Consider the following 21,346-nt stretch of genomic DNA (forward strand, 5'->3'; position numbering starts at 1 on the left):
GAGAGAGAGAGAGAGAGAGAGAGAGAGGTAGGTTTAGAGGATGGTTGCCGTACGCGCGGTCTCGGGCACCTAGCACCCCCGGTTGTTTATGCCTCATTAGCTGCAGTAGTTACGTCAGTGCCCTTAACTATCCTACGAATTGAACACCGTGCCCGTGCCCCTTTACCAACGCGCGGCTCGTCCGCGATCTATAACGTATCCGGTATGCATAGCCATAGTCGTGCCGCAACGACGCGACCGCCGTTGAATATTTGAGCGACCGCGCATAATATTACCGAATCTACGGCTAGCATGCAAAAATATGTGTTATATTAATGACACGCCATTTCTCCGTGGTACGCAGTCTTCTAAGAGTTTCTGACGTAAAACTTTCTGACGAGATGCTCCCGGTATGTCTGTGTACGACTGTCACTGTGCACTTAAACTTTCAAGGCCCCACTGAAAATGCTAATGCCTTCGTATGTTCCGACCCTGCATTTGTAAGATTGCAAGAAAGTCCGGTTCAGAAGACGATTTTATCGATTATTATAGGAGAACATTGAAATTTGTTAATCAAATGATACCCGCGATGCATAGATTTCAAAATCAATTGAAATAATTTGCCGGAAAATACAATTTTGCGCGTAGATCAATTTAAACAAATTATTAGAAGAATCATTGGAGAATATCATTTCTGGAGCAAGTATTGCACATGCATACGTGTTCAATGAGTAATATTACGCAATATTGAAATACGAGTTTCCGTAATAGAAAGTGCATAAATGAGAATGGCGCGGTGGTTTTTTCTCGCGCGTTGCAGTGAGAGAGGAGCGCTGAGGTGAACTTTTGCGGAAGTTAGAGGTACATATATACATACACATATATGATGAAACTTTACAGGGAACAGTTTACATCATGAGCCTTGCTGAATGCACAGATGTGTGCATGTTTGCATCGACTTCTACATGAACACGGACATTTCGCAAATTCGTGAGCTACTTTTTTTCCCCTACCGGATTCAGCGGATTAATAATTCCAGACAACTCTCGAAGTACTATAAAATTCTATCGTGCGCTGAATTTAATTTAACAGACCCTCATTTCTACGCAATTACGAGACCGCGGCAACCAGATTGAACGTGTCAAAAGATGAGATAGTTCGTATTACCGACTCTCTCTCTCTCTCTCTCTCTCCCCCCCCCCTCCGCTTCGATATTACAAAGACTAAATTCTCGACACTTATTTCATGAATGTCGGGTGACAGGTAGCAAAATAAAAGACTAAAGAAATCGCGCGGACGGATAAGCTACTTTTCTCTTTTCCCGAGACTCCAATGTACAATAAAATATCGCGCCGCCCTTAAAGGCAATAACTGACGTGGAATTGTATAAATCCGAAGATATCCGACATATCCTCGGAAAATATTCAGCATATTTCCGTATACCAGCAAGTGGCGTCTGTATTTCGCGTACATGCGCGCCTTCTACCATCCCCCATTCTCTCCATCTGCTTTTACTTTCCACTTTTGTACGCCGGTCGACGCGTGCGGAGCTATCTGACGTAACCGAGGCTTAAAGCTTTTGCCAGCAAAGCCTTCACGATTCGCAAAAGCAGCGAGACGGTACTTCATATAGCCGTTTTCTACTAATGGAGTTTCAACTTTCGCGCTTATACCAGATCTCGAAAATTAAGCGCGAATTGTCGCAACGACGAAACGGCGTTCAATTGAAGTGCCGACCGATTACATGGTATGTACTTTCGCGTAGCTTCCACTTCCCTTAGTCATCGATAATGCCGATAGGGTGTAAAAATTTTAACGTCGCGATCAACGCCTACATTCACTCGCAATCGACGTTTTCCGAGTGGAATATTAAATATTTTAATTTACAGCTGTATATCCCTGTCCGATTCCCCTTGAGAAATCGCATTTAAATCGAGCACAACGCAAATATCCGCGAAGAGCCAGAAAGGAATCATTTAAGTTTCATTCTTTACGTGCAAACAATTTCACGGCACGAGAGTGCTCTGCAGAAAGGCAATTTCTATTTCGCGGAATGGCTTTGCGTCGCGATTGTTTTGCATAAAAGTCGCCGAAAACCACAAATAAAAGCCTCTTTCACGTACACGCGATCTGTATTGTGCAAAAATATAATATATTACTTCGCCAAGAATTTTGAAAAAGCTTTCTTAAGTGTATATATATATATATATATAGAATTTTTTACTATATTTATATATAGCCTTTTTTAAATTTTATAGTTTAACTTTCGCTCTTTTTGGACAGCCTTGGACGCCTTTATGTATACGTTTTATATGTACGATGAAAACTTTTTACAGTGCTTGTATTGTATCCGAGGCGTCCGATAAATCGCCGCGTCACTGTGTGCACGGCACTACTTTGTCATTTCGAATTTGAGCAACAAAGTTTCATCGTGGAAAGCAGTAATAGAAACTTTACGCCGACAGCGGAAGCTTGTACACTGAGAATCCGCAAGTTACCAACATCCGGCGGTACTATTATAAACGTGCGGTGCATTTACGAATATTGGTACCTATTATAAAAATACATACGAAAAAATTGCTAACTTAATAGCTCAGCTTTGAACTGCACAAAACTCATTTTTATTGAAATATAAAAACGCATTAAATTAATATAAAGTCGACGATGAACAATATCGATTAGATTATTAACTAATGATTACAACACTCGTTGCGCATCGACACTCTGTTCGACTTTTTATTTTTTGTATCATAATTTTTCGTAATTCATAATGATAAACGGTAATTATAATCGTTATCGTCGAGGAATAACGTCATGGTCGTCGTACATTTGCATCCGCATTATCAAACGCGGAAATCAACGGACGAACTGCGCAAATTGCGATATATTAATTTTTGCACGCTCTTGTTTGCCGCGTTTAGCGGGTTTATTGCTGAGTTCGAACAGCAAAAATTCTGCGAGAGGGAGAAATGACAGGCCGGGTACGTTCGAGCGAAGAAAAATAACGCGATCCTGTAGCGACGCGGAGACCAAATGAAGGCGTAGACAGGCAAAGAGCCAGTAGGTGTGGATATTTTGTAATTAAACAGGATAGAGTCCGCGAGCTGCGTTGATTCATCGTTTCGCATTATGGCTGAAACGTTTCGCAATTAAACGCCAGTTGCACCGTCGTTACTGCAACGAGACGGTGAAAAAATTAACGGGAAAAAAGGAAGGGAAAAGAAATATCGGGAGACTTTTTGCCGACCGCGCGGACTCCTATATGTGGTCGCGAATAAAACGGTGATTATGCTCGGCAATGATTGATAATGACTTTACACGGTGCAGAAATGTCGGGATTCATCTGGAACGTGTATATTCGTTATATTTATCAACAGGACGCATATAAAAATTTTTTGTTCATTTTTAATTTGCTTTGAAAAAATTTTTAAAAATCATATACGTTGACGTATAATTTAATTTGGCCCAAATATGGCTTATTTAAAATCAAACGATAAATATAATTCACCGAAATGTACTTAATACAGAATATTCACGCTACAAAACACGGCGTCACCTCGTGAAAAACAAATATATATATATATAACTTGGAAATCCGTGTATGAATGTTTAAAATGTGTGATTATATATATCGCATATAGTGTCTGCGTACATGGTGGTAAGTATAACATACGAGTACGCAATCAAGTCGTTTCTGAGATAATGAGATAGGTAGAACATGCAACGCCGAGGCAAACACGAAGCAAAGAGGAAAGCGCAGGGATGAAGGCGAAAGAGTATCTAGCAAGATAGTGAAAAATAGATGGAAAAAGTCAAAACGAGAGAAAACCAGCATCTTCGTATATACACCTGATAAGCAGATGAAAAGAGAAGGTAAAAGAATATGTGAAAACAAAGTTATATTAATACCAAGAAGAGAGAGAGAGAGAGAGAAAGAGAAAGGGCGAAATGAAAAAAGGAAAGAAAGCAGAAGACGGAAGATTAGCGGCGGAAGGGTGGTAAAAGCGCGAAATAAAGCATCGCGAGAACTCGCGCGTTACCACTTTCTTAGAAAGTTCTCGTTTTTCCTTCCTCCGCACGCACGCCAGGCAGAGAAAAAGGCAAGAACAATGGTCGCGAGAATATACAGCGAAAAACGAATTAGTCGGCTATTAGTAAGACGCTCGAGAAAACGTCGTAAAACACCGGCGAGGTCTCGCGTGGAAAGAATTCGAAATTATGGGCGAAGGAGGAGGTTTATCGCGCGCGACTTCGGCGAACTGGTTTCTCCCCCATTGCTGCATTGTAACAATAAGCGGCGATTCCAGTCCGGCGAGTAATGGAGAACGGGCGTTCGCTCGAGTGTTTCTTTCCGCATTTCCGGCGGGCACGCTTACCGGCGCGGGCGGGCACAATAAACGTAATCGATGCACACTGATTTAATGGCCGCTCGTTCCTTCGTCCACCCCTCCATCCGCGCCACCGTTGTATTGTAAAACGCCGCGGTTTTTCCACGACGGACCACTCCGCGTTATTCACGCCTTGCTAATCCTTTCCTTCGGACGGCATTTAATTGGACGGTTGTTGCGGAACACGACGCTGGAGCGTTCACGCGCGCTGCAGAGAATTTTCCCTCGTAAATAAAGAAGACGTATACCGATCCAGCGATTCGTTATTCTCCGGTGATGGGTTACTTGTTATACGGGAAGAGAGAACGGTGCATGAATTTTTTTGGCGCGCTCGATATACGTGTACATTGTAGAGTTCGTTGACTCTTCCGTACTCTTTCCGTGGTTGCCTCTAAATATCTCATCATCCTACAATATTTCTAGGACATATATTTCATTCGCCAAACAATCAGAACCGACATGGCCCTTCTCGCGAACAATCCTGATTTTAATTTTTAATTTATTTCTGAAATACATTTCTATCCGATGATCGAAGCTGTAATTTAACATGAAAAAATTAGGATGCCAAAAGGATAATTTTATTCCAGGGTAATAAATAAACTAGCTAATGAGCAAATTCGACATATCGCGGATTACTTTGATGAAAATGAGCCCCAACGCGGTAATGAGTTTCCGAGAGGTTCGTAGGCGGCGATATTGCTTACAAATATTAACACAGAGGGAAGTTTTCTAATCAATCAATTTCTCGCCGATGCCATGCCGCATCTGCCGATATCAACCGGGGTACGAAGTTTCCGAAATGAGATTGACACTCCCGCTCATCCTTGCAAACGGAACTCCCGCAGCGATATCATCATGATTGGGTTACTTCCCAATCATATAGAGAATCATCGAAGATACAATCAATATTTCTGAGAATTAACGTTATCGATAAGCAATCGCGGAATATACTGAAGAAATTAAGGTATCACTGCCATGAATAATTCGTAGATTACAGTAATTATCGATTAAATTAGTGAATGACTCGAAATGCTGCATTTATATATAAATATGCGTATTGCGTAACTATTTCAGTTTCAAATTTGAATGTCGAGAGAAATTTTTAAAATAAATGGTATTTTAATATTTATTAAGTGAAATGTGTGTGTGTGTGTGTGGGATGATGTGTGGGAAAAAACGACCTAATTATTTCGAGCAGTATTAAAGACATTTTCAATGTTATTCTTGGTATACCTATAGTCAATAAGCACGTTTCTCTTCTCATGATTTTTACCATGGTTAAAATTAGATCGATCATGGTAATATTCCTTATGCAAAATACCTACCCGTCGCATAATCTTACACGAGAAAGGCGGCTTTATTTTGTCTTGCTCGGCCACATATCTGCCCTGGGTCGTAGATCGGACCCAAGCCGTAGAAGGCTGGATTTTGCGGGACGTAAATGTCCGTAAATTCTCAACTTTACTCCCCCTTTAAGGCCTTAATCCGCTTACGTCACCAGCAGACTTTACGCATCACGCAGAATTAACCCACATACGTTTCAACCGAGTATCTTACTTAAGCACATTCATTTTCTTATTCTATCGAGCGATAATTCTTTCCCGGATTCATCTCCGAAAGGTGATTTTAAACGCGGCTTCTCCATCCACAAAATATTGAATCTTATTTATTATGTATTCAATTTATACTGTTTTGTAAGACACAACTGATCTCGTTTTCTCGTTTCGAAGATTACGATAATAAAAAAATTGTGTTTAGCACAACGTTGCACTGAACCGATCAAGTTTCCTACGATCTAGTATAATATTGCCATGTACATTGAAATATGTATATCTCTATCGATATATACGACGAGACAACTCGTCATCGAAAATGTTCTGCCGAACGAGTGTTATCTTGAAGAAACTCCCCTAAAATTTCCAACAAGTGAGGGATCTGATCTGTCACGAGTATCTGATATCTGATTCCCGCCATGTCGTTACTTTTAAAGCGGAAATGCTAACTGGACACAAAATGATATGCTGTTTCCTTTGATTAAAACGAACACATTTCCTATTTTTCTTGGTAATATTCGGAAATTAATTTATTCGATTTATGAATCTTGTAAAATGGTAATTTAAATTTAAAACCACGCTAATCGAAACATTTCTGAAATGTGACTCGAGTTTTCGTCGTCATATCGGGCGGATCGGGCCAACGTTACAAATTGCCAGCGGCATTAGGAGACCGTATTGTTATGCGTAATGACACGCAATAACGTCGCGCACTTAGGCATACATGAGCGACCTTGTCGCTCGCTACTTCAGCCAGCAAGACGTGATAATGGCGCTCTTAGGTGCACGGAGCAACGTCGCGTGTCGACGGCGCGGCGCACTGAATCGGTTGAACGCGTTGACGACGGCGTCTCGAGGAAAGAATTTACCGCTTCCTTCTGTGTGAACCGCGAATAGCAATAAGAACCTCGTGACGCTGTGGCGTCGCGTTATTATATATACGCGTTTTACGTTACGTACGACCGATTTTCACGGAAATCATTAATCGTGCGTCTCGGAAATTTTTATGTCGCGCCGTCGACACCAAACGGTTATTTAGCGAAATCTCCGAGAAATCTCGATTATTGGTGCAAAATGCGCACGTGAACCTTTCGAAGTTCAAGATTCGATCTCCCGTAAAATACGCAAGTCGCATTTTCCATATCGAGGCGATTGAATGAGTGAAGAAGCTTCTATAAATGCGCGAAATCCTTCACAAACGAAATTTAAAATTCGCGTTCAAAATTTATTCACAATAACTCAGATCTGAGTTCTTGAGGGGGGGATTCAAAAGAAATATACATAACTGTATTTCCACGAAAGGAAAAAATTTGGAGTTAATTTAATCTATAGCAATTAATGAACGAGCCATTAATCTGCGATTCTTCTATGTACGAGTTTCTTGTATCTCTGTAAAATCTCAACCTCGGGTTACACGAATATTTTATGCTTCGACATACTGTGACAACGCGCATTCAAGATTATGTTGATATATCATCCGTTAACGTGACGCATACCTAGGATTACAGCGGGACATTCCGTTCCCAGACGAAAAACTGATCAGCTCAGGCGTGCTTTGTCGTAATCCAGCTTACATACGGCGTCGCCAGCGTTTGCCATGGCAATTTCGCAAATGCGCGCTCTCGCAATCATGTACGCGGCTTAGTAGAGAAGGCTAGAGAAAACCTTGGCGGAATAGTCTGCGGAGAGGTCGAGCCAGATAAAACCGGAGTGGAGCGCAGTTCTTAGCTACGAGCGAAGAATGCGATGGTCCGACCGGCGCGCACGGAAAGGTCAAATCCGCAGCGGCGCTACGTCCCTGGATACCAATCCGCGGAACGAAGCGTCAGCACGCTCCTTAACTCGACATAATCTGCCGTGTATCCGTATCGTGGAAAATCTCGTCATTCAGACGTAATCCTACAGGGCAAATATTCCCGCTTAATTTCTCCCACGTCTTCCAGCGCAGGAAAGGGGAAGGGGAGGGGGAGGAAAAGGGGCATCGGATCCGCATACCAACGGATTTAGAGACGTTATCATCTCCACGGGCTGTGGACGCATTAAATATTTATATGTCGCGAATATAGCGCATTTATCTCTTGCCGATGGCAATTCGGCGCGATTTCCAAGGAGAAAAACGCTCGACCGCTCCGCAGGATCTTTCCGCAGGGGGTGGATAGCGGTAGGGTCGGGTCTCGCCGGGAACGTACGAGCTACCTCGTCCCCGAGGAGCGTCGCCCGCGGAAAACGGTGCGTCAGCTCCGTGGATTCGTTGGCTTTACGAGGCGCCGTAGCCACAGAGTGTGTTTGCTCGTCGAAATCCGGCAGGACGCCCGGTTTACGGGTGACGTAAACGGGACCCCCGCCAGCGCAAACCGGCCGCCACGACGGTGGTTTATGGTCTGGTTATTCGGTTGACGGCATCCTCGCCACTTTGCAGGATTCACGCGAAACGGAGAATCTCACAGAGAAAGAGAGAGAGAGAGAGAGAGAGAGAAGGGGAGAAACAGAGACGCATAATAAGGTTTGTTCTCTCTGGTCTCCGGAGGTCGAGAATGGGTTGCGACCTCATCTCTCGAGCTCTCTCAACTCTCACGAGGACGAGGTGATCTCTCAGCGATGAACTGTGCACCCGTATGTCACATTGATTTCTTGAAATACAGCTCCCGTCCTCGCGGCGCGTCTCTTCCTACCGCACGCCTTGGGCGATAGGAAACCCTTCCCCTCCGGAATATAACGCGACCGCAGCTCAACCACAGACACGCTGCTAAATGATTTAGGACACGAGGACGCTCGACTTGTAGAATGAAAACGATTTCTCGTCGACGAACCATGTTCATGCATTGCGTTTTCGTATTTGTAAAGAGAGCGCGCGTGTAATAAGATCGCGCAATAATGTAATATACACGAATATACACGTATATTATACTAGCGCGTATACGCGCGTTTCGACATTTTCAAGTCTATCTCGCGATGAAAACGGTCGGTGGCCATAATTACGTTGAAATATAAAGCAGAATCCAATGAAATACCCGCATTTTAATTAACTGGTCACTTTGTAGAATTCAAGTAAAACTTGGCGCATTGAAAACGTACTATCTCCCGAGCAAATATTAAGTACATAACGATGGTCGGAATGTAACGAGCACTTCCTCTCTATGCTTCAATATACAATTATTTTTATCTCATTTCTCCGATAGAGTATATTCAAATTTTATTAGAATATAAAGATACAAAAAGGCAGCAGTAAAAATTGGATGAAAAAATAAAAATGCTTTTTCTTAATTATATCATGTATTAAAAGTTGACGAAAATTAAATGATATAAAACCTCTCATAGTTTTCTTCAAAAATATCCGCAGGAAAGAGATTTAATAGCGATTCAATCTACCTCTATATTATGGCTGTTATATCCGGCTATGACGCAATATTGATTCACAGCGCAATATCGAAATGAAATTTCAACATTTCTTGCAAACTCGATGTGAACCATTATAAATATATTGCAAGAACTAAAATATAGGAAAAAAGAAAAAGAGAAAATTTCTTTTTTACAAATCGTAGAAATCGCGCGCGTTAACTTTGCGGCACGTTAGTCAAACGGAGAGAAGCATTATAATCAAAGCTAGAGATATCATAGCAATACGCAAACGCATATACATATACGCGCAAAAAGACTCAATCTTTCTCGAAAGCGTATAATCTCACTCGCCCCGCGAGGAAACCAAGACGTTCGACGCTGCGGAAAAATATCATTCTCCATCTAGCTAAACACACTCAATTTATAACTCTGCAAACAGGAACAAGCGTCCGTGAAACGAGTACGCTGAAACATGGCAGCAAATACTGGAAACTGCTCGAAACTTTGGAAACTTTCCTCCTTTGCTTCCTTAACGCGGGATTCTACTTCGCATCTTTGTCGAGTATCTTTGTCTCGTGAGCGAAGCTAGAATACCGACGACATTGTTCTCGAGCGAAGAAATTATCTGTGAGAGAGAGGAGAGAGAGAGAGAAAGAGAGAGAGATAGATTTACAGATTAATGCTGAACTTTGCGATTAAAGATCAGGATAACAGTATGAATTGATATATAACAATGTTTTACTTTTCAAACCGCGTTGCATTGCCATTAGATTTTAATAAAGCTTAATGCTACTTGCTAATCACTTTGTCCTTGTTTCTAAGATTTACGTCAACTAAATTTGCTTTAAAAATGGTACGATTTTGTACGCATTTAAAATTCGAAAAATTCAAAGAAATATATATATATATAATCACATAACGCTATTCAAGCATACCAATTAATGCGTCTTTCATATAAAATATATGAAAGCAACAGCGCGCATGTTGCAGTTGAGCGTAGCTTCCGTGTAAAATGTAATTTTCGATCGAGACCCTATCTCTACATGTCTACATAGTACTCGGTACTTTGAAGCAACGGGCATTGCGGAGATTCAACTTTGGCGCAACCTAAAGCACAATTCCGGCCCGCTCTTCTTGACGCATCAAAACAGAAACTGCGGCTATCCCTTGGCCCCGACGTTTCGGAAGCATCTAGCAACTTCCAACCGCCGCCGTGCACATGCAGCTCGCTTAAAGGACCGAACAATTCTGTGCTATCTCTCGCAGTCGACATTCGAGTTTCAAGTCAGTACCAGACCTGACAAGATAAGCAAAATTTACGAAACTTACGTAACGGGGCAATAAGATTAACGGTAAGATGTTGCGATACTCGGCTACGTGATCAAGAATTCGATTCGAACTTGAGGAATGTTTAACGGACACGTGGATCAAAGTGCCATCATTTTATTGTTAGCTTGACGAAGTTGAGAGTCGATATGTATGCTTGACTTATTTCCTATATCACAGATCTATATTAAATAATTACAAACAATTATCTTGTAATTGGATGATGGGCCACACCCACGGTTACTCGTAGCAATTTCATTATAATAGTAAACCGTCTCATCTATTAGCGATCCTTTCTAGCTATCCTTTGAGAGATGTTAGCTTCTATCAAGCTCGCAGGTCGTACCTTAACGAGACGAGGACTCGAAGAAAGAAAGCACAAAAAAGAGAAGAAATGGTAAAATGAAGAGGAAAAAGGCAGCTGCTTAATCAATATTTTATATCAACGGTGTTTTAACGAGTTTTAAATTTATAAAGCGCGCATTTTAAAAAAAATATCAGAGAATTATTTTTCCAACAGGAAGGAGCATTTCTGCGCTATAAACGAGATACATACCTATTTTAAAAGAAATTTACTTCTGAATATCCAAGATATCGAACTTGATTTCATAGTTTCATGCTTTAATCTCAAGATTTAGTTATTAAGATGTCATTTTCTACAGTGATTTAAAAACTTCTTTGTTGAAATGGGAAAAAGTAACTCGAAACAAAGTTAACATCCATCAGTTCACAGCTTAAGAAGGTAATGATGAAAACAAATTATTATTTAAGCTGAAAGCGAAGAAATACCGCAAGAAATTTTTAACATGATAACAAAGACAATGTCAGATGTGATAACGATAATCTCGTTCAAACGATGAGGGACTTGGTTTCACGATGATTTCTACAGCGAAAGCCTGGTGAATCATATAATCGGAAGAACTCATAGTTAGTCTTCATAGAAACGTGCTCGACACGGTCGCCCAGCTATGTCCGGCTCAAGTTACGTGTGAACATGGTATCTGATTGGGACAAAACCTATCCTTCGAATCTTTTATCAACTGACTGATCAGGCTGACCTGATTGCAACACCATCTTCGTTGTACGTGATGTCACACGAACATATTCTCAGTAGCCCACGTTGATCACAAAAGTCGACCATCGTCGAATTCAACTAACCGCTCCCTCGATTTGGAGGCGAACTTCATGTGTTTAGGAGGTGGAGCAACTTTCGGGAAATCTGTCGTGAAACCTTTCAACGAAAACGAGTAGCGCTTGCACATGGGAGCGAATTTACAAATTACGATCAATCGCGTAGAGATTCCATTTTATCGTAAAAAAAATCAATCGTTATTAATTAAAATAAATCCATCAAGATTATTTTACGTTCATTCTTGTGTCGATAATAAAAAGCTATTTAGAATTTTTGTCACAAAATCTATAAAAATAATTTTATTTTAAGATTGTTGCAATTATAAATTTTTTTCTTAAATTTGAATTATTTCCACAGACTTTATGACAAAAATACTTTTAGAACTTATCGTAAACTAAATACTCTCTCTTTATATTTTTCTTTCGACAAATATCAAAATAACAAATAACAAGATACACAGTCATTCTGATATTTTTATTAATTCATCAAGTTTATCTCAAGGAACTATCTATACATTTTATGCCAAGCCCTTTTGCTAATATTTTATTTTCAAATATGATACAACGTGATAAAGAAAATGAGATTTTTTTGCATGAATAAAAATGAAGTTTAGCCTTGCGGTCTGTTATATTTTTTTACGGCCCGATCATTCGGCGAATTTTGCCTTCTCGTGAAACATAAACGAGATGTCCAGTCCCCAGCAGGACCTACTAGGAGCAGACGTGCCTCGCCGTAATTCAAGTGGATAAGAGGGAAGGCGGTCCCAACGCGTCCCGAGCTCCAAAGTCCACAAGGGCTCGGGTACACAGAAGATGCGAATGAGAAAGCCGTGTAAAAAGGATCCGAGGGATTAAGATGACAGGAACCGCAATGGGGGATGGCCAGCCATGAACGTGATTCGTGCCCGAGTCCACGGCGCGAGTATATTTCTTGCAAGGACCACCATCAGGTTACTTAACCCCGTCAGGATCGATTCCAGGATTGTCCCAAGAAGGTGGCTTCTTGGGACAAACTGTATGCCGGACGTGACGTCTGTTGCGCGAGGCCACTTTCACCGGGACCAATATCTGACCGCGGGTTCTCTCTAATTCTAAGAAACGAGATCTCATCGTGTGACACAGAAATCCAATTTATCTTTCGGCAAGCAAATGCGTAGAGGCAAGCATTTGCGTTAAATTACGCTCTACTTTACACTGCTACCACAGACTTTTAAATATCGATATGCTATATAGAAAAACTTGTCTCGTATTGTCGCGGTTGTAGCACGTGGTATCGTGATTCGAATTGATAATTGATTTCGACGGGAGCGTAACTTTGTTTTTCGCTTGATAAATGGCAAGCGGGGCAATTGTTACCACCAATTTGCGAGTGCCTTTATCTGTAATCACTAGTGTCATTAAGTTCGCGCGATAAACGCTTCATCGAAACGTACATTTCCATGATCGCGGCAAAGGATCGGGCTTCGAAATCGGTTCCAATGAGCGCGAGTCGATAAGCCGACTCGTTCGCTTGACCAGCTCATGGCATCGACGAGAGACGGAGAGGAAGGACGAGAGAAAATGGGGAGAAAGCGAGGGTGGAATAGCTGCCGGCAATTATAACGTTGTACAGGGCCGAGCAGTAAATAATGGGTTCTGGGCTTGTCCGGTATTCAGCCAGAGCGTCAATCACCCTCAATCAGTTAGCGGGCCGGCTACGACCTAAATCAGAGAGTGCGAGGGGGATAGCCGAATGAGAACGCGGACGGGAGATCGAGATAGAAAGGATAACATAGAGGGCAACGGAGAGCCCCAAATCGTAGCCGGTGAGTGTCAGCTGATAGAGTAGGAATGACGAAGATGGAACGCGGGGAGACAGAGGGAGAAATATGGCTGAGGAGCAGGAGATGAAGTATATTGGTTGCAACTCGACTAGGTTTATATGTGGAATATTCCGCGCGTAATTTACGAATGATGATATATAACCAAAGTCTATAGGTATATAATGATGCTACATAGAAAAATAAGTCGATAATGCGAAATTATTTTTTTTACGTCATACATTATTCTCGAGAAAATCGACGTTGAAAATTGGAAGACTGATCATGTCCTTTCTCTGCTTTGTTCGTTCGTTTCGAATAAACTCGAACGAATGTCAAATTATGAATTAATAACCGATAAACTTGTACAATAATCTAATAACGCTTCAAGTTCTCTACAGATACGAAGAAACAGATTGTTGTAGCAACTTTGTTTAAAAATGACATATTGTAACTTAGGCTAGATTGCTTTAATATCTTTAAATGCATGAGAAAGTACCTCAGCAGCTTTTTAAGGTAACTTTACGTTTGGATTTCATCTCGCCGTCTCATTGGCAGATGTCCGCGTATTGTAGAACACGCGATAAGGTCACCTCCGGTGATCGAGGACGCTGAAATTGAACTTTCGCTCACGCTGCATTGGACTACAAGTTATCATTAGAATCGCCTGTAACGTATCGAATCATATTGAACCGTCTGCCCCGGCCAACTGGCGCACAATTGGTCCACGAGGGGATTGGTTTATCATCTCGTCGACAATCGGGAAAGTTGGAACGTCAATCGGCAAAGTGCAAGCATAGGCACCGCGATACAACAGTAGTTGTTATCGGTTGCGCAGACTCGATTTCAGGGGCGGGGAAGAGAGATTGGGAAGCACATCGATGTACATTGGGCAGAAACTGTCTTTCGGAATTGACAGCGGCGAAATTCGCTTCCAAAACGGCGTGTTTCCGCCGCTGAAAATCAACTCCGATACGCGCGCACGGCGAAATTAATTCATCGTCCGTTCGTAGCGACGTGATTCACCACCGTGAATGGGCTTGGGGCGCCAATTTGGCTAATAGCGTAAAACGAACGTTCGCCGATTGTGAACTTTTCATTGTCGTTTATATAATCGCGTAATGTTTCAACGATAGCGATCTCGTTTATCCGTAGAACCAAGAACTATCGAACCCGTTGCATCCGTAAGAGATAAATAAATGCTTGCTAACCTACTTTCTGGACGCAGTTTCTTCGTCGTCTCACCAATGCGGATAATTAGAGCCGAATCGACACCGAATCCTACCAACGTCCGTTCAACTCGCATTATTGATTTCCGTTACCGGTCTCCCCGTTACGTTTCGCTTGTCTGTTTTTATCGCGCGACTGGATCAAATAATCTTTTCTCCTCTATTTCTCTTCCGTTCCTCCGCTTTTCTTTCCGCGCAAGAACGCGCCGCGCCGGGCGGTGCGGCTGCCATTTTTTACATTTGCATGTAAATAAAGGCACGCGAATCCACGTCCACGCTCGCGTGTGTGTCGCGCGTGACGACATTTGACTACCCGTCGTCTTCGTTATATTGCGCGCGAGATAATCCCCCCCTATTTTAATCTTTTAAACCGAAAAAAACCTCGTTCCGAGGCGCACGCGACAATGTGACATGCGTGCGATGAGCGTGCCTCTTTGTACGGCCCAATAAGTTTTTTCCCTGCCATTCTCACAGTGTTTCGTGCCGTTTCTGGATTTACTTTGTGCAATAAATTTCCACAAGGTTTATACAAAATGTCACGTGCGCACGTTTTGACGTAAAGTGTGAGGGTGAGGCAACGCGACTTCCTCTCATAAATGCAGTCGTGCGCCGTGCACTCCGTAATTCTATAAATCACCTTGCTATAATAGGATGAAATTCAATGAACGCTGATAGGACGTAATTGTGTTTCGCTGCTCATCGAGGATGCGCATACATGGCATGGGACGGAGTATTCCAGTTATCGCGGCTTAGACGTTCTAGTTGTGCTACTATTGGACGCAATGGCTAACATACGTACTCCCATTTCGAGAGGAAACACACGCACTTTTGTTACATTGTCATTTCTCGAGTAACCTCTCTTCGACGTTCACCAACCGGATACATCCGTATATGAGAAGGCGAGGTGTAAAGACGTTTATATGTACCGTGTATATATGTATGTATGATTGTCACATTCGCGCGGTGTCATCGCTACGCGCGAACGCGGCATTCATTCTTTCTCTCCCCCCCCCCCCCGCCTAACGACACCTTCGTGAACGATAATTTACAATCGTCATAAACAACGTCTCCTCTAGCATCGCTCGGCGCATCCTCGTTATTACTACCATTGCCATTATCATTATTATTATTATTATAATTACACATATAATTAATCATCAATTTGGAATAATGAGTGTCGCGCAGTACGACGTTACGGCATTACGGCGTTACAATGGCCGCTGTGTCACCACGTAACGCCGTGTTTTTGTGACGTGCATGTAATTACGCTTTCATCCCGCGTTTAGCAACAGCAAATTTAATCCGACCGGGTATTCATGGCGACCGTGCACGAAGCTTCAGCGCGAAGAAATGACGCGGAAGGTGAAATTCGAGCGCGGCTGTAACGCAGATCGGATTGGAGGAACGCAATTTAAGTGAATTGGCCTGTGCTATCCTTTTCTTCCTCTCGCGTGCAAATAGGTCCTGATATACTAACACGACTTTCCGTTATATTGCCTGCCTAGCAAGTAATTTCGGTCCTTTAGACCTACGACAAGGCTTCAAGACTTTCAAAGGATGTTGCTAGAATAAAACGAAAGCGGAGGAGAGAAGGCGATGAGAGGCAGGTAAAGGAGGGATAAAGATTAGAGATGTTTTCGGAACAATTTACTGTGTGCTCATTACTTAACGTTGATCAAAGATCGTCGCCATAGTCGGAGAAAACTTGGCAAACAAAGGTAATTATAGTACCCGTCGTAAACTTCAACTCGTAGTAACATTCGGTTACTGGAATGTACATGTTCCGCGATATAGGTGGGCGGGTTTATTTAGCTGAAACGCGCGATGAGATAGTGCGCGGGAGAAGAAAATTAAAGGAAATACCGCTGGCGATCGCGCTCTCTATTCCCAGAACCGGAGGAGAAAAGAGGATGTTGAACGTATTCCGTGAGAAATTACGAAAAATAATCTCCAAAAATTATCATGAGAATGGCTCCGTGGTTACGCACGGAGATTCAGCCAAACAACAATGCCGTCTGGTCCTATCTGCATAACAATGTTTAGCTGTGAAAACAAAGCACCACGACATGCCAGGAAACGCCGTTAAAAAAGTGATGTATTAACGCGCCCATAGTTTTCGACGAGGTCGTCGAATTTAAACGCGAGGCCGCTGTTAATTGCTCGGGTCTCTAACAGAAGTCTGACTTTTGCAATGCCTACCACTTTCGAGTAAAATATCACGCGTTATTATTATTTTTTTTTTGCAAAGTAATAAACATCGCTATTGCAAAGCGCTTTGAAGAGCATCACGCTGAAGCTAATAAAATTTTATCAATTAAGATTTCTGAACTGTGGAACTAATGCTATCGACACGCGTATTTAGACTCGCTTCAAAGTGATCTACCGTTCTCTGTAGGCTCGATAATTTCAGCCGAAACCTATAGGAGCTCGAAAAAACGTCAACGGGGTTGCACGAAAGTGCGTGATGCACTCACCGTGGCGTGCTCACGAGTAGTAACCCTAAATATTAACACGGGACTTGTGCGGGCGAACTGCGCCGCATTACCATCGCCACTGTGCGCCTGTACGGCTATTACCACAGAAATATTGAATTTTGTTATCGAGCCGAAATTATCGGGGCCGGCCTCGCCGCTAAGGACAAGCATTACCGGGGCCATAAAGAGTACTGGGGAACTCTTCAAAGGTCCGGTCGTCGAGAACAGACTGCGTGCACTAGTCGACGATTGTTGCGGATGGATTTCAAGCGAGATGAAAAGCAAGCGAAACACGGGCTTAGACTGCTTAGAGGCCACGTTATGCATTACGGCGCGGCGTTATGCATTACGCACAATCGTAGAGCCAAAAGAATTTACAGACTCGATGCGACACAGGCACGAAACGCAAACGCTTTCCTTCGAGCGCGATTATTTCGTCGCTATTCGTATAATCCAGCGTATAATGCACTCGTCCCGCGTCCCGCTGAAGGAAAACCTGGGTAGAAAGTAGAAATCGCCCGATTAGAATGGTCACGCGAATGCAAGCGAATGCCGCGATTAAACGTTTTCGTTAAGTATCGCTTCGGCAAGACAAATTCGCGTACTCGCTACAGGCTTAATTTCACACTCGCGTGTGCAAGTGCGGCCGGGAAAACGGAACGAGAGCGAGTAGCGAAAATGGTATATCCTTTGAGCGAGTCGGTGAAGGTGTGTAATATGAGAAACAATCTCCCGAGAAGATTTCTCGACCGCGGAATAATCGCGCGGGCTCTTATCGAGGCGCGTGTCAAAGGAAAAGACGCGGTGCGATCGCATATTTCTCGAGTATCGTCAGTCCTTCGTCCTTCGTCCTTCGCCCTTCTCGAGTCTCCTTTGATTCGTCGAGGGTAGAAAGGCGCGTACCGAGTTTACGAACTTTTCCTCGCCCGGGTTTGCTCCAAGATGGGACGATTTTTCACTCGCGAGAGCAGAGGTGGCAACGTGGAAACGTCGACTATATTGATGATAGCGGGTTCGATTTCAGGCTCCGATAAGCCCCTGAAGAAAATCAAGCGACTAATTGTATGGAATGGAATCTCGCACGTCGAAAATACATTCCACGTGTTTGCCGCGAATAACACGTTATTACCGGAATGAATTGCGGAAACAATTCGCACGTCGGAACGAGCGCGCCGGCAAATCCTATCGCGAGTATTTATGGCGAAAGCCTCATGATTTCATCACGCGGTAATCGCACCGGAAAACGCGATAACCAAACAAAGTGCATTTTCCGCGTTTGTAATATTGTTTCTATCACTCAAATTCATCAAAAGTGGTTACAATCGTTAACCTCTCGCTAGTACTGTCAGCGGAAAATAAATTCTATGATGAATTAACGCGTAGCACGTCCGCGGAAATTTCGCTCTGTTGCCAAACTGTTGCCATTCAGATATTTTCAAATTGATTGTCAATAATTTAAATCTTTTTCACTTCTCATAACCCAATATATTCCCGTTTGAATATTTTTATTCATAATTCTGTAAACGGCTTTGTAGATAACGAAGGCAAACGGAAGTAATTAATTAACGAAAGTGATAAAAATTTCCGCTTGTAAGCTTAGATTATTGCATAACAAACTTGACCACGCTGTGCTCTCTCCCTAGAGAGATTTTGTTGCGTGTTTGTACAGCTAGAATTAAGTTTAATATTTTGACGAATTAATTATCCTTAGCCTTTCCACGCGCTGTAAAAACAAACGGTCGTGTATTATCTTACCGACATGCCGGCTATTAATAACATTACGCCCATTCATCTCGATATAACAATATTTGTGACGTCGACGCATACGCATATTTCACTATGCATGGGGGTGTATTTATACCAATTTCAAGTCAAAGAGGCGCGTTTTCGCTGTGGCCTGTCGCCGCTTTGTGAGAGAGGCAGAAAGTGCTCGGTCCGCAAAAAGTAATATTTACAATATAGAGTAATCAAGTTTTTTAGCTTTATTCGGCCGGTGCAAAAAATAAAAAAATAAAATAAAATAAAAACGAAAACGAGATTACGAGACGCGGACGTAATTTCCGGTGGTTACATTTAAAATTCAGAGGCGCGTCGTCCTCGCCGAAGTCACCGCGGATTGTTCTCTTGCGATGTGTCTGCAGCGTAACCGTGCGTTCGTCAGGAGGCACGAGGCACGAGGCGCGCTTCCCCGGGCAGTCGCTATTCGTGTTCCCACGTCCGCGCCGGCTATCGTTGGCAAATGCCTCTCGTCGTCGCGCCTCGACCGGGCCTCGGCCTCGGTTTTGCCGAATATTTCCGGTTTCGCGTATATACAATGTACATGTAAGCGCGCGGCGCGACCGGCCGCCCGGCCGGATTTTAGTAGAAATAACGACACGTAATCAGACATATCGGGTTCGGGCAGTTGCGGCTGACGCTATCGTGATCGTGACGTACAGTACTACGTACTTACTGCGTCCTACTGCTACGATCGCCGTATACGTTGACTCGCGTCACTTTGTTTCGCATTTCCGTCCCTCCTTTCACTGAAACTCCCCTCTTCGCGCGCGATAAATCATTATGGAAATAATGGAAATAGAACGGATTAATAGAACATTAACCCGTTCGTAAAACGATTTCGTTATTGCTGCCTGCAATTTAAATTATCGCACGGCAGATGGAAGTCAGGTTGCACGCGTACAGATTAAATATATGAGTTAATCAATTATAAATTATATGAAAATAAAATGGGACAATGAGGAAGGAGATATGAGAGTACTTATTTATCGAAACCAATATTACGAAAAATGTGAGAAAGTGTGTCAAGACATTAAATTGTTCTTTTATACCTAAGGCTTTTATACCTAAAACATTTTTTATAGATTTGGAAACAGAACTTTTATAATTCTCCATTGATCCGTGTCTCGGCTGAAACCGCTGAAAGGAGGCGCGAGAAATACCTACAGCGCGCGATCGTGCTTATTAAAAGTAATGGAGAATTTCTCGAGTTTTCGCACTTACCTTTCTGGAGTGTCTTACGTCATGCGGGATACAAGGCGAAGAATTCCCTGTCCTCCTGTTGAACGAAGCCACCACGTCGTTCTGCAACTCCATCTAAGGACAGCAATCAATTAACGTTAATGCATGATAATTTACGCAGAAAAAGGTGGAGGGAAGGGAGAGGGAAATGTCTTACCTCGTAAAGAAATTATTCTTGTCGGCTTACTCTCTTCGCTGCGAACCGCTCGCAAGCGCTACCGTTTCGACACCGTTAAACCGTTCAACTTTTTCGGAGCACTGATCCCGCTCGCGTTATCGCGACGTTTAAATCGTCACCGAGTCACACACCGCGCGCCGCGCGCCGCTGCGATTTCGCGCACGATACCAGCCGAGCTTTTCTCGTCCAACTTGAACGCGAGCGATCTCGTCGCTCCCCCCTTCCCCCCTAACCCGGCCTTCAACCATCCCGTCGATCGGCACCCCGCATCCGACCGCGCTACATGCTACATATGTCGCTCTAAAGTTCTCCTCTCGACAACGGAAGTCCGACTACATCGGCCCTGATGCCCCTGATCTCGAGGAAGCGAGAATTCGGATCTCAAGATCGCGACGAATTCCTTCATCCGAGTGCCGTGGTGACGCGCCGTGGCGTCACGGGCGCGGGCGTCGCGGTACCGGAGCGGAGCAGCGGAGCCACGGCGCCGGAATCACGACGTTACCGAATGTCCGTCGCTTTACACGAGCCCGCGCGTATTACTTGACGACGATTCTTACCCAACGCGTCTTACTCGACGATAACGCAGCGACGATCCTTACACAAGCGCGCAACACTTCGATGATCTCACCGCGATCACCGGCATTACCGATTAGCACGCGAAACGCGACACAAGCACCGCCATGAGCCCGCGAAACGCCGAAGCCGAAGCACTTAGAGTGCGCTTCTCGCGCTACTCCAGCTACTCCTCATGCTACGCCGCGCGCGATTGGTCGAGCGCACGTCACGTAGCATCACGTACGCGAATCGAAGGTATTCTCATGGCGTCGTGGCTCATGATGAGCTACGACGCCATGAGAATACCTTCGCGATTCGCGTACGTGACGTTACGTGACGTGCGCTCGACCAATCGCGCGCGGCGTAGCATGAGGAGT

General features: G+C 43.4%; 2 protein-coding genes across 3 annotated transcripts in view; one reads left to right on the forward strand and one right to left on the reverse strand.

Annotated features, from left to right (window-relative positions):
• Positions 1-21,096, reverse strand: part of LOC112464440 — a 119,685-nt gene extending 98,589 nt beyond the window's left edge. Inside the window, exons 1-2 of the mRNA XM_025031414.1 lie at positions 20,394-21,096; positions 20,219-20,311 (exon numbers count right to left, since the gene is read on the reverse strand). The gene's annotated coding sequence lies outside the window, so the exon portion shown is untranslated. The remainder of the gene's footprint in view (positions 1-20,218; positions 20,312-20,393) is intronic.
• Positions 1-21,346, forward strand: part of LOC112464437 (nephrin-like) — a 347,896-nt gene that overhangs the window by 231,902 nt on the left and 94,648 nt on the right. The gene's annotated exons all lie outside the window — the stretch shown is intronic.

The sequence above is a fragment of the Temnothorax curvispinosus genome, unplaced genomic scaffold (genome assembly GCF_003070985.1).
Source record: "Temnothorax curvispinosus isolate PA1 unplaced genomic scaffold, ASM307098v1 QBEX01014232.1, whole genome shotgun sequence".
Classification (NCBI taxonomy): Eukaryota; Metazoa; Arthropoda; class Insecta; order Hymenoptera; family Formicidae; genus Temnothorax; species Temnothorax curvispinosus.